This window comes from Cinclus cinclus, chromosome 3 (genome assembly GCF_963662255.1).
Source record: "Cinclus cinclus chromosome 3, bCinCin1.1, whole genome shotgun sequence".
In the NCBI taxonomy this organism is placed as follows: Eukaryota; Metazoa; Chordata; class Aves; order Passeriformes; family Cinclidae; genus Cinclus; species Cinclus cinclus.
Window position 1 is genome coordinate 1,565,205 of NC_085048.1, and position 8,908 is coordinate 1,574,112.

Below are 8,908 nucleotides of genomic sequence, written 5' to 3' on the forward strand. Positions count from 1 at the left end.
GCACTCTGGTGACACTGGTGACACTCTGGTGACACTCTGGTGACACTGTGGTGACACTGTGGTGACACTCTGGTGACACAGTGGTGACACTCTGGTGACACTCCGGTGACACTCTGGTGACACTCTGGTGACACTCTGGTGACACTCTGGTGGCACACTGGTGACACTCCGGTGACACTCTGGTGACACTCTGGTGACACTCCGGTGACACTCTGGTGACGCTCTGGTGACACTCTGGTGGCACTGTGGTGACACCGCGGTGACACTGGTGACACTCTGGTGACACTCTGGTGGCACCCTGGTGGCACTCCGGTGACACTCCGGTGACACTCTGGTGGCACTCTGGTGACACTGGTGGCACTGTGGTGACACTGTGGTGGCACTCTGGTGACACTCTGGTGACACTGTGGTGACAGTGCGGTGACACTGGTGACACTCTGGTGACACTCTGGTGGCACTGTGGTGACACTGTGGTGACACTCTGGTGGCACTGTGGTGACACTGTGGTGGCACTCTGGTGACACTGTGGTGACACTCTGGTGGCACTGTGGTGACACTGTGGTGACACTGTGGTGGCACTGTGGTGACACTGGTGACACTCTGGTGACACTCTGGTGACACTCTGGTGGCACTCTGGTGACACTGTGGTGACACTCTGGTGACACTCTGGTGACACTCTGGTGACACTCCGGTGACACTGGTGGCACTGTGGTGACACTGTGGTGGCACTCTGGTGACACTCTGGTGACACTGTGGTGACAGTGCGGTGACACTGGTGACACTCTGGTGACACTCTGGTGGCACTGTGGTGACACTGTGGTGGCACTCTGGTGACACTGTGGTGACACTCTGGTGGCACTGTGGTGACACTGTGGTGACACTGTGGTGGCACTGTGGTGACACTGGTGACACTCTGGTGACACTCTGGTGACACTCTGGTGGCACTCTGGTGACACTGTGGTGACACTCTGGTGACACTCTGGTGACACTCTGGTGACACTCCGGTGACACTGGTGGCACTGTGGTGACACTGTGGTGGCACTCTGGTGACACTCTGGTGACACTGTGGTGACAGTGCGGTGACACTGGTGACACTCTGGTGACACTCTGGTGGCACTCTGGTGACACTGTGGTGGCACTCTGGTGACACTGGTGACACTCTGGTGACACTCTGGTGACACTCTGGTGGCACTGTGGTGACACTGTGGTGACACTGTGGTGACACTCCGGTGACACTCTGGTGACACTGGTGACACTCTGGTGACACTCTGGTGACACTCTGGTGGCACTGTGGTGACACTGTGGTGACACTGTGGTGGCACTGTGGTGACACTGGTGACACTCTGGTGACACTGTGGTGACACTGTGGTGGCACTCTGGTGACACTGGTGACACTCTGGTGACACTGTGGTGACACTCTGGTGACACTCTGGTGACACTGTGGTGACACTGTGGTGACACTGGTGACACTGTGGTGACACCGTTCTTGTCCCCAGAACTCCTCCAAGGTTTTCTTCAAGTGCCTCTGGCCCGGCTGTGGGAAATTCCTGCGCTCCGGAGTCGGCATCAAGCGCCACGTCCGCACCCAGCACCTGGGGTAAGGCCGGCGTTCCCAACATCCCAAATCCCGACCCCAAAATCCATGGGGTTTGTACTTCTGGAATTCCCAATTCCCACAGGAAATCCCGACCCCAAAATCCATGGGGTTTGTCCCTGTGGAATTCCCAATTCCCACAGGAAATCCCGACCCCAAAATCCATGGGGTTTGTCCCTCTGGAATTCCCAATTCCCCCAAGAAATCCCGACCCCAAAATCCATGGGGTTTGTCCCTGTGGAATTCCCAATTCCCGCAGGAAATCCCGACCCCAAAATCCATGGGGTTTGTCCCTGTGGAATTCCCAATTCCCACAGGAAATCCCGACCCCAAAATCCATGGGGTTTGTCCCTCTGGAATTCCCAATTCCCCCAAGAAATCCCGACCCCAAAATCCATGGGGTTTGTCCCTGTGGAATTCCCAATTCCCACAGGAAATCCCGACCCCAAAATCCATGGGGTTTGTCCCTCTGGAATTCCCAATTCCCACAGGAAATCCCGACCCCAAAATCCATGGGGTTTGTCCCTCTGGAATTCCCAATTCCCACAGGAAATCCCGACCCCAAAATCCATGGGGTTTGTCCCTGTGGAATTCCCAATTCCCACAGGAAATCCCGACCCCAAAATCCATGGGGTTTGTCCCTCTGGAATTCCCAATTCCCGCAGGAAATCCCGACCCCAAAATCCATGGGGTTTGTCCCTGTGGAATTCCCAATTCCCCCAAGAAATCCCGACCCCAAAATCCATGGGGTTTGTCCCTCTGGAATTCCCAATTCCCGCAGGAAATCCCAACCCAAAATCCATGGGGTTTGTCCCTGTGGAATTCCCAATTCCCACTGGAAATCCCGACCCCAAAATCCATGGGGTTTGTCCCTCTGGAATTCCCAATTCCCACAGGAAATCCCGACCCCAAAATCCATGGGGTTTGTCCCTCTGGAATTCCCAATTCCCGCAGGAAATCCCGACCCCAAAATCCATGGGGTTTGTCCCTCTGGAATTCCCAATTCCCACAGGAAATCCCGACCCCAAAATCCATGGGGTTTGTCCCTCTGGAATTCCCAATTCCCACAGGAAATCCCAACCCCAAAATCCATGGGGTTTGTCCCTCCGGAATTCCCAATTCCTGTGGAAAATCCCGTTCCTCACCCTATAATCCATGGGGTTTGTTCCTCTCATGTCCCCTCAGTGTCCCCTCAGTGTCCCCTCAGTGTCCCTTGTCCCCACAATGTCCCCTCAGTGTCCCCACAATGTCCCCTCAATGTCCCCTCAATGTCCCCACAATGTCCCCACAATGTCCCCACAATGTCCCCTCCGTGTCCCCTCAGTGTCCCCACAGTGTCTCCTCAGTGTCCCCTCAGTGTCCCTTGTCCCCACAATGTCCCCACAATGTCCCCTCAGTGTCCCCTCAGTGTCCCCTCAGTGTCCCTTGTCCCCACAGCGATGGCTCTTCGTGGGAGCAGCGGGAGCGTGAGGAGGATTTTTATTACACCGAGGTGCAGGCCCGGGAGGAGCCACCCTCAGAGCTGCCACCCCCGGCTGTCACCTCTGTCACCGGTGTCACCAATGTCACCTCTGTCACCAATGTCACCTCTGTCACCGGCGCCGTGTCCTGCTCTGCCCCCATTGTCATCCAGCCCGGCCCGTGCCAGCCCGGCCTGAGCCACTCGGCCCCCGGATCCTTCTGGCACATCCAGGCGGACCACGCATATCAGGTGACAGGGAGGGGACAGCGAGGGGACAGGGAGGGGACAGGGAGGGGACAGAGTGGGGACAGCGAGGGGACAGCGAGGGGACAGCGAGGGGACAGGGAGGGGACAGGGAGGGGACAGAGTGGGGACAGAGTGGGGACAGCGAGGGGACAGAGTGGGGACAGGGAGGGGACAGGGAGGGGACAGGGAGGGGACGAGTGGGGACAGGGAGGGGACAGGGAGGGGACAGAGAGGGGACAGGGAGGGGACAGGTAGGGGACAGCGAGGGGACAAGGAGGGGACAGAGAGGGGACAGGGAGGGGACAGGGAGGGGACAGAGTGGGGACAGAGTGGGGACAGGGAGGGGACAGGGAGGGGACAGAGTGGGGACAGGGAGGGGACAGCAAGGGGACAGGGAGGGGACAGAGTGGGGACAGGGAGGGGACAGGGAGGGGACAGAGTGGGGACAGAGTGGGGACAGGGAGGGGACAGAGAGGGGACAGGGAGGGGACAGGGAGGGGACAGAGAGGGGACAGGGAGGGGACAGGGAGGGGACAGGGAGGGGACAGAGTGGGGACAGAGTGGGGACAGCGAGGGGACAGAGTGGGGACAGGGAGGGGACAGGGAGGGGACAGGGAGGGGACGAGTGGGGACAGGGAGGGGACAGGGAGGGGACAGAGAGGGGACAGGGAGGGGACAGAGAGGGGACAGAGTGGGGACAGCGAGGGGACAGAGTGGGGACAGAGTGGGGACAGAGAGGGGACAGGGAGGGGACAGCGAGGGGACAGAGAGGGGACGAGTGGGGACAGGGAGGGGACAGGGAGGGGACAGGGAGGGGACAGAGAGGGGACAGGGAGGGGATAGGGAGGGGACAGGTAGGGGACAGCGAGGGGACAGGGAGGGGACAGAGAGGGGACAGGGAGGGGACAGGGAGGGGACAGAGTGGGGACAGAGTGGGGACAGAGTGGGGACAGGGAGGGGACAGCGAGGGGACAGGGAGGGGACGAGTGGGGACAGGGAGGGGACAGGGAGGGGACAGAGAGGGGACAGAGTGGGGACAGCGAGGGGACAGAGTGGGGACAGGGAGGGGACAGGGAGGGGACAGGGAGGGGACGAGTGGGGACAGGGAGGGGACAGGGAGGGGACAGAGAGGGGACAGGGAGGGGACAGAGAGGGGACAGAGTGGGGACAGGGAGGGGACAGAGTGGGGACAGGGAGGGGACAGAGAGGGGACCTCGCTGGGGATAGAGCTCAGACATGGCTGGGGACACCCGTGGGGACATTGCGGGAGCAGAGCTGGGGCATTGTGGGGACATCCCAGGATCTGTGTCCCTGTGCTGTCCCTGTCCCATCTCTGTCCCTAGCTCAGGGATGTCTGTCCCTGTCCCCTGCGTGTCCCCTGCCCGTCCCCTGCCCGGGCTGTGGCTCCCAGCTCTGTCCCCATGACTGGGACGTTTTCCACCCGCGGATCCAAGGGTTGGAAATCTGGGAACGCGGAGCTGTGACCCCCGCGCCCCGTGAGCACCCCATGTCCTTGTCCCCAAGGAATGTCCCACATCCCAGGGAATGTCACATCCCGGGGAGCGGCTGTGCCACCAGCCGGAAAGCTCCATAAACGGATGGAAAAACAGAAATACGGATGAGGTTTGGGATTTTGGGGAGCAGGAGAGGAGAGGCCGCCGTGTCCCCACCGAGGTGACACTGGTGCCACCACCCCGTGTGACAGCGGGAGGGAGGGCTCGGGGATTCCCGGACCTAATCCTGTCCCTTGTTGTCCCTGCAGGCGCTGCCCTCCATCCAGATCCCGGTGTCCCCTCACATCTTCACCAGCATCAGCTGGGCCACTGCCACCTCCACCGTGCCGTCCTTGTCACCGTCCTTGTCACCGGTGAGTGCCAGCCCCACCCTGCTGTCCTTGTCACCCGTCAGTGTCACCTGTGCCCTGGAATGGGCAGCCTGCCGTGAGCCAGTGCCTCCTGTTTTCCTCCATTTTTCCTACTTTTCCCTTTTTTTTTCCTCCTCCTTCCCCTCAATTTCACCTATTTTTTCCCTTTTTGTCCCCTCATTTTTTCCTCTTTCTTCCCTTTTTCCCCTCTTTTTCCCCTCTTTTTCCCCTCTTTTCCCCCTCCTTTTTCCCCTCTTTTCCCCTCCTTTTCCCCTCTTTTTCCCCTCTTTTCCCCCTCCTTTTTCCCCTCTTTTCCCCTCCTTTTCCCCTCTTTTTCCCCTCTTTTCCCCCTTTTTTTCCCTCTTCCCCACTATTTTTTCCTCCCTTTGCCTTTCCCCCCTTTTTCTTCCCTCTTCCCCCTCTTTTTTCCCCTCCTTTCCCCCTCTTTTTTTCCTCATTTTTTCTCTCATTTTTTCCTCTTTCCTCCCTTTTTATTCCCCTTCTTTTCCTCTCCTTTCCCTCCTCCTTTTTGTCCCTTTTCTCATCCTTTTTGTCCCTTTTCTCACCCGTTTTGTGCCATTTCTGTCCTTTTTGTGCCATTTCTGTCCTTTTTGTGCCATTTCTCTCCCGTTTCTCCCTCAGGTTCGCAGTCGCTCCCTTCAGCCTGCAGGCCCCACAGCCCAACACCTTTATCCTTCTTAACCCCATTTCTCATCTTTTTTTCCTCTTTTCTCATCCTTTTTATCCCTTTTCTCATCCTTTTTGTCCCTTTTCTCCTCCTTTTTGTGCCATTTCTGTCCTTTTTGTGCCATTTCTGTCCTTTTTGTGCCATTTCTCTTCTGTTTCTCCCTCAGGTCTGGATTCGCTCCCCTCAGCCTGCAGGCCCCACAGCCCAACACCTTTATGCTGTTTATCCCCATTTCTCATCCTTTTTGTCCCTTTTTTCATCTTTTTTGTCCCTTTTCTCATCCTTTTTGTGCCATTTCTGTCCTTTTTATGCCATTTCTGTCCCATTTCTCCCTCAGGTTCGCCGTCGCTCCCCTCAGCCTGCAGGCCCCACAACCCCTCACCTTTATCCTTCTTATCCCCATTTCTCATCCTTTTTTTCCTCTTTTCTCATCCTTTTTGTCCCTTTTCTCATCCTTTTTGTCCCTTTTCTCATCCTTTTTTGTGCCATTTCTGTCCATTTTGTGCCATTTCTCTCCCGTTTCTCCCTCAGGTCTGGATTCGCTCCCCTCAGCCTGCAGGCCCCACAACCCAACACCTTTATGCTGTTTATCCCCATTTCTCATCCTTTTTGTCCCTTTTCTCATCCTTTTTGTCCCTTTTCTCACGCATTTTGTGCCATTTCTGTCCTTTTTGTGCCATTTCTGTCCTTTTTGTGCAATTCCTGTCCCATTTCTCCCTCAGGTTCGCCGTCGCTCCCCTCAGCCTGCAGGCCCCACAGCCCCTCACCTTTATCCTTCTTAACCCCATTTCTCATCTTTTTTTCCTCTTTTCTCATCCTTTTTATCCCTTTTCTCATCCTTTTTATCCCTTTTCTCATCCTTTTTGTGCCATTTCTGTCCTTTTTGTGCCATTTCTCTTCCGTTTCTCCCTCAGGTCTGGATTCGCTCCCCTCAGCCTGCAGGCCCCACAACCCAACACCTTTATGCTGTTTATCCCCATTTCTCATCCTTTTTGTCCCTTTTCTCATCCTTTTTGTCCCTTTTCTCATCCTTTTTGTCCCTTTTCTCACCCGTTTTGTGCCATTTCTGTCCTTTTTGTGCCATTTCTGTCCTTTTTGTGCCATTTCTCTCCCGTTTCTCCCTCAGGTCTGGATTCGCTCCCCTCAGCCTGCAGGCCCCACAACCCCTCACCTTTATCCTTCTTATCCCCATTTCTCATCCTTTTTTGCCTCTTTTCTCATCCTTTTTATCCCTTTTCTCATCCTTTTTGTGCCATTTCTGTCCTTTTTGTGCCATTTCTCTCCCGTTTCTCCCTCAGGTCTGGATTCGCTCCCCTCAGCCTGCAGGCCCCACAGCCCAACACCTTTATGCTGTTTATCCCCATTTCTCATCCTTTTTGTCCCTTTTCTCATCCTTTTTGTCCCTTTTCTCACGCATTTTGTGCCATTTCTGTCCTTTTTGTGCCATTTCTGTCCTTTTTGTGCAATTCCTGTCCCATTTCTCCCTCAGGTTCGCCGTCGCTCCCCTCAGCCTGCAGGCCCCACAGCCCCTCACCTTTATCCTTCTTAACCCCATTTCTCATCTTTTTTTCCTCTTTTCTCATCCTTTTTATCCCTTTTCTCATCCTTTTTATCCCTTTTCTCATCCTTTTTGTGCCATTTCTGTCCTTTTTGTGCCATTTCTCTTCCGTTTCTCCCTCAGGTCTGGATTCGCTCCCCTCAGCCTGCAGGCCCCACAACCCAACACCTTTATGCTGTTTATCCCCATTTCTCATCCTTTTTGTCCCTTTTCTCATCCTTTTTGTCCCTTTTCTCATCCTTTTTGTCCCTTTTCTCACCCGTTTTGTGCCATTTCTGTCCTTTTTGTGCCATTTCTGTCCTTTTTGTGCCATTTCTCTCCCGTTTCTCCCTCAGGTCTGGATTCGCTCCCCTCAGCCTGCAGGCCCCACAACCCCTCACCTTTATCCTTCTTATCCCCATTTCTCATCCTTTTTTGCCTCTTTTCTCATCCTTTTTATCCCTTTTCTCATCCTTTTTGTGCCATTTCTGTCCTTTTTGTTCCATTTCTCTCCTGTTTCTCCCTCAGGTCTGGATTCGCTCCCCTCAGCCTGCAGGCCCCACAGCCCAACACCTTTATACTGTTTATCCCCATTTCTCATCCTTTTTGTCCCTTTTTTCATCCTTTTTGTCCCTTTTCTCATCCTTTTTGTCCCTTTTCTCACGCGTTTTGTGCCATTTCTGTCCTTTTTGTGCCATTTCTGTCCCATTTCTCTCTCAGGTTCGCCGTCGCTCCCCTCAGCCTGCAGGCCCCACAGCCCCTCACCTTTATCCTTCTTATCCCCATTTCTCATCCTTTTTTTCCTCTTTTCTTATCCTTTTTATCCCTTTTCTCATCCTTTTTATCCCTTTTCTCATCCTTTTTGTGCCATTTCTGTCCTTTTTGTGCCATTTCTCTTCCGTTTCTCCCTCAGGTCTGGATTCGCTCCCCTCAGCCTGCAGGCCCCACAACCCAACACCTTTATACTGTTTATCCCCATTTCTCATCCTTTTTGTCCCTTTTTTCATCCTTTTTGTCCCTTTTCTCATCCTTTTTGTCCCTTTTCTCATGCGTTTTGTGCCATTTCTGTCCTTTTTGTGCCATTTCTGTCCTTTTTGTGCAATTCCTGTCCCATTTCTCCCTCAGGTTCGCCGTCGCTCCCCTCAGCCTGCGGGCCCCACAGCCCCTCACCTTTATCCTTCTTAACCCCATTTCTCATCCTTTTTTTCCTCTTTTCTCATCCTTTTTATCCCTTTTCTCATCCTTTTTATCCCTTTTCTCATCCTTTTTGTGCCATTTCTGTCCTTTTTGTGCCATTTCTCTTCTGTTTCTCCCTCAGGTCTGGATTCGCTCCCCTCAGCCTGCAGGCCCCACAGCCCAACACCTTTATGCTGTTTATCCCCATTTCTCATCCTTTTTGTCCCTTTTCTCATCCTTTTTGTCCCTTTTCTCATCCTTTTTGTCCCTTTTCTCATCCTTTTTGTCCCTTTTCTCCTCCTTTTTGTGCCATTTCTGTCCTTTTTTGCCATTCCTGTCCC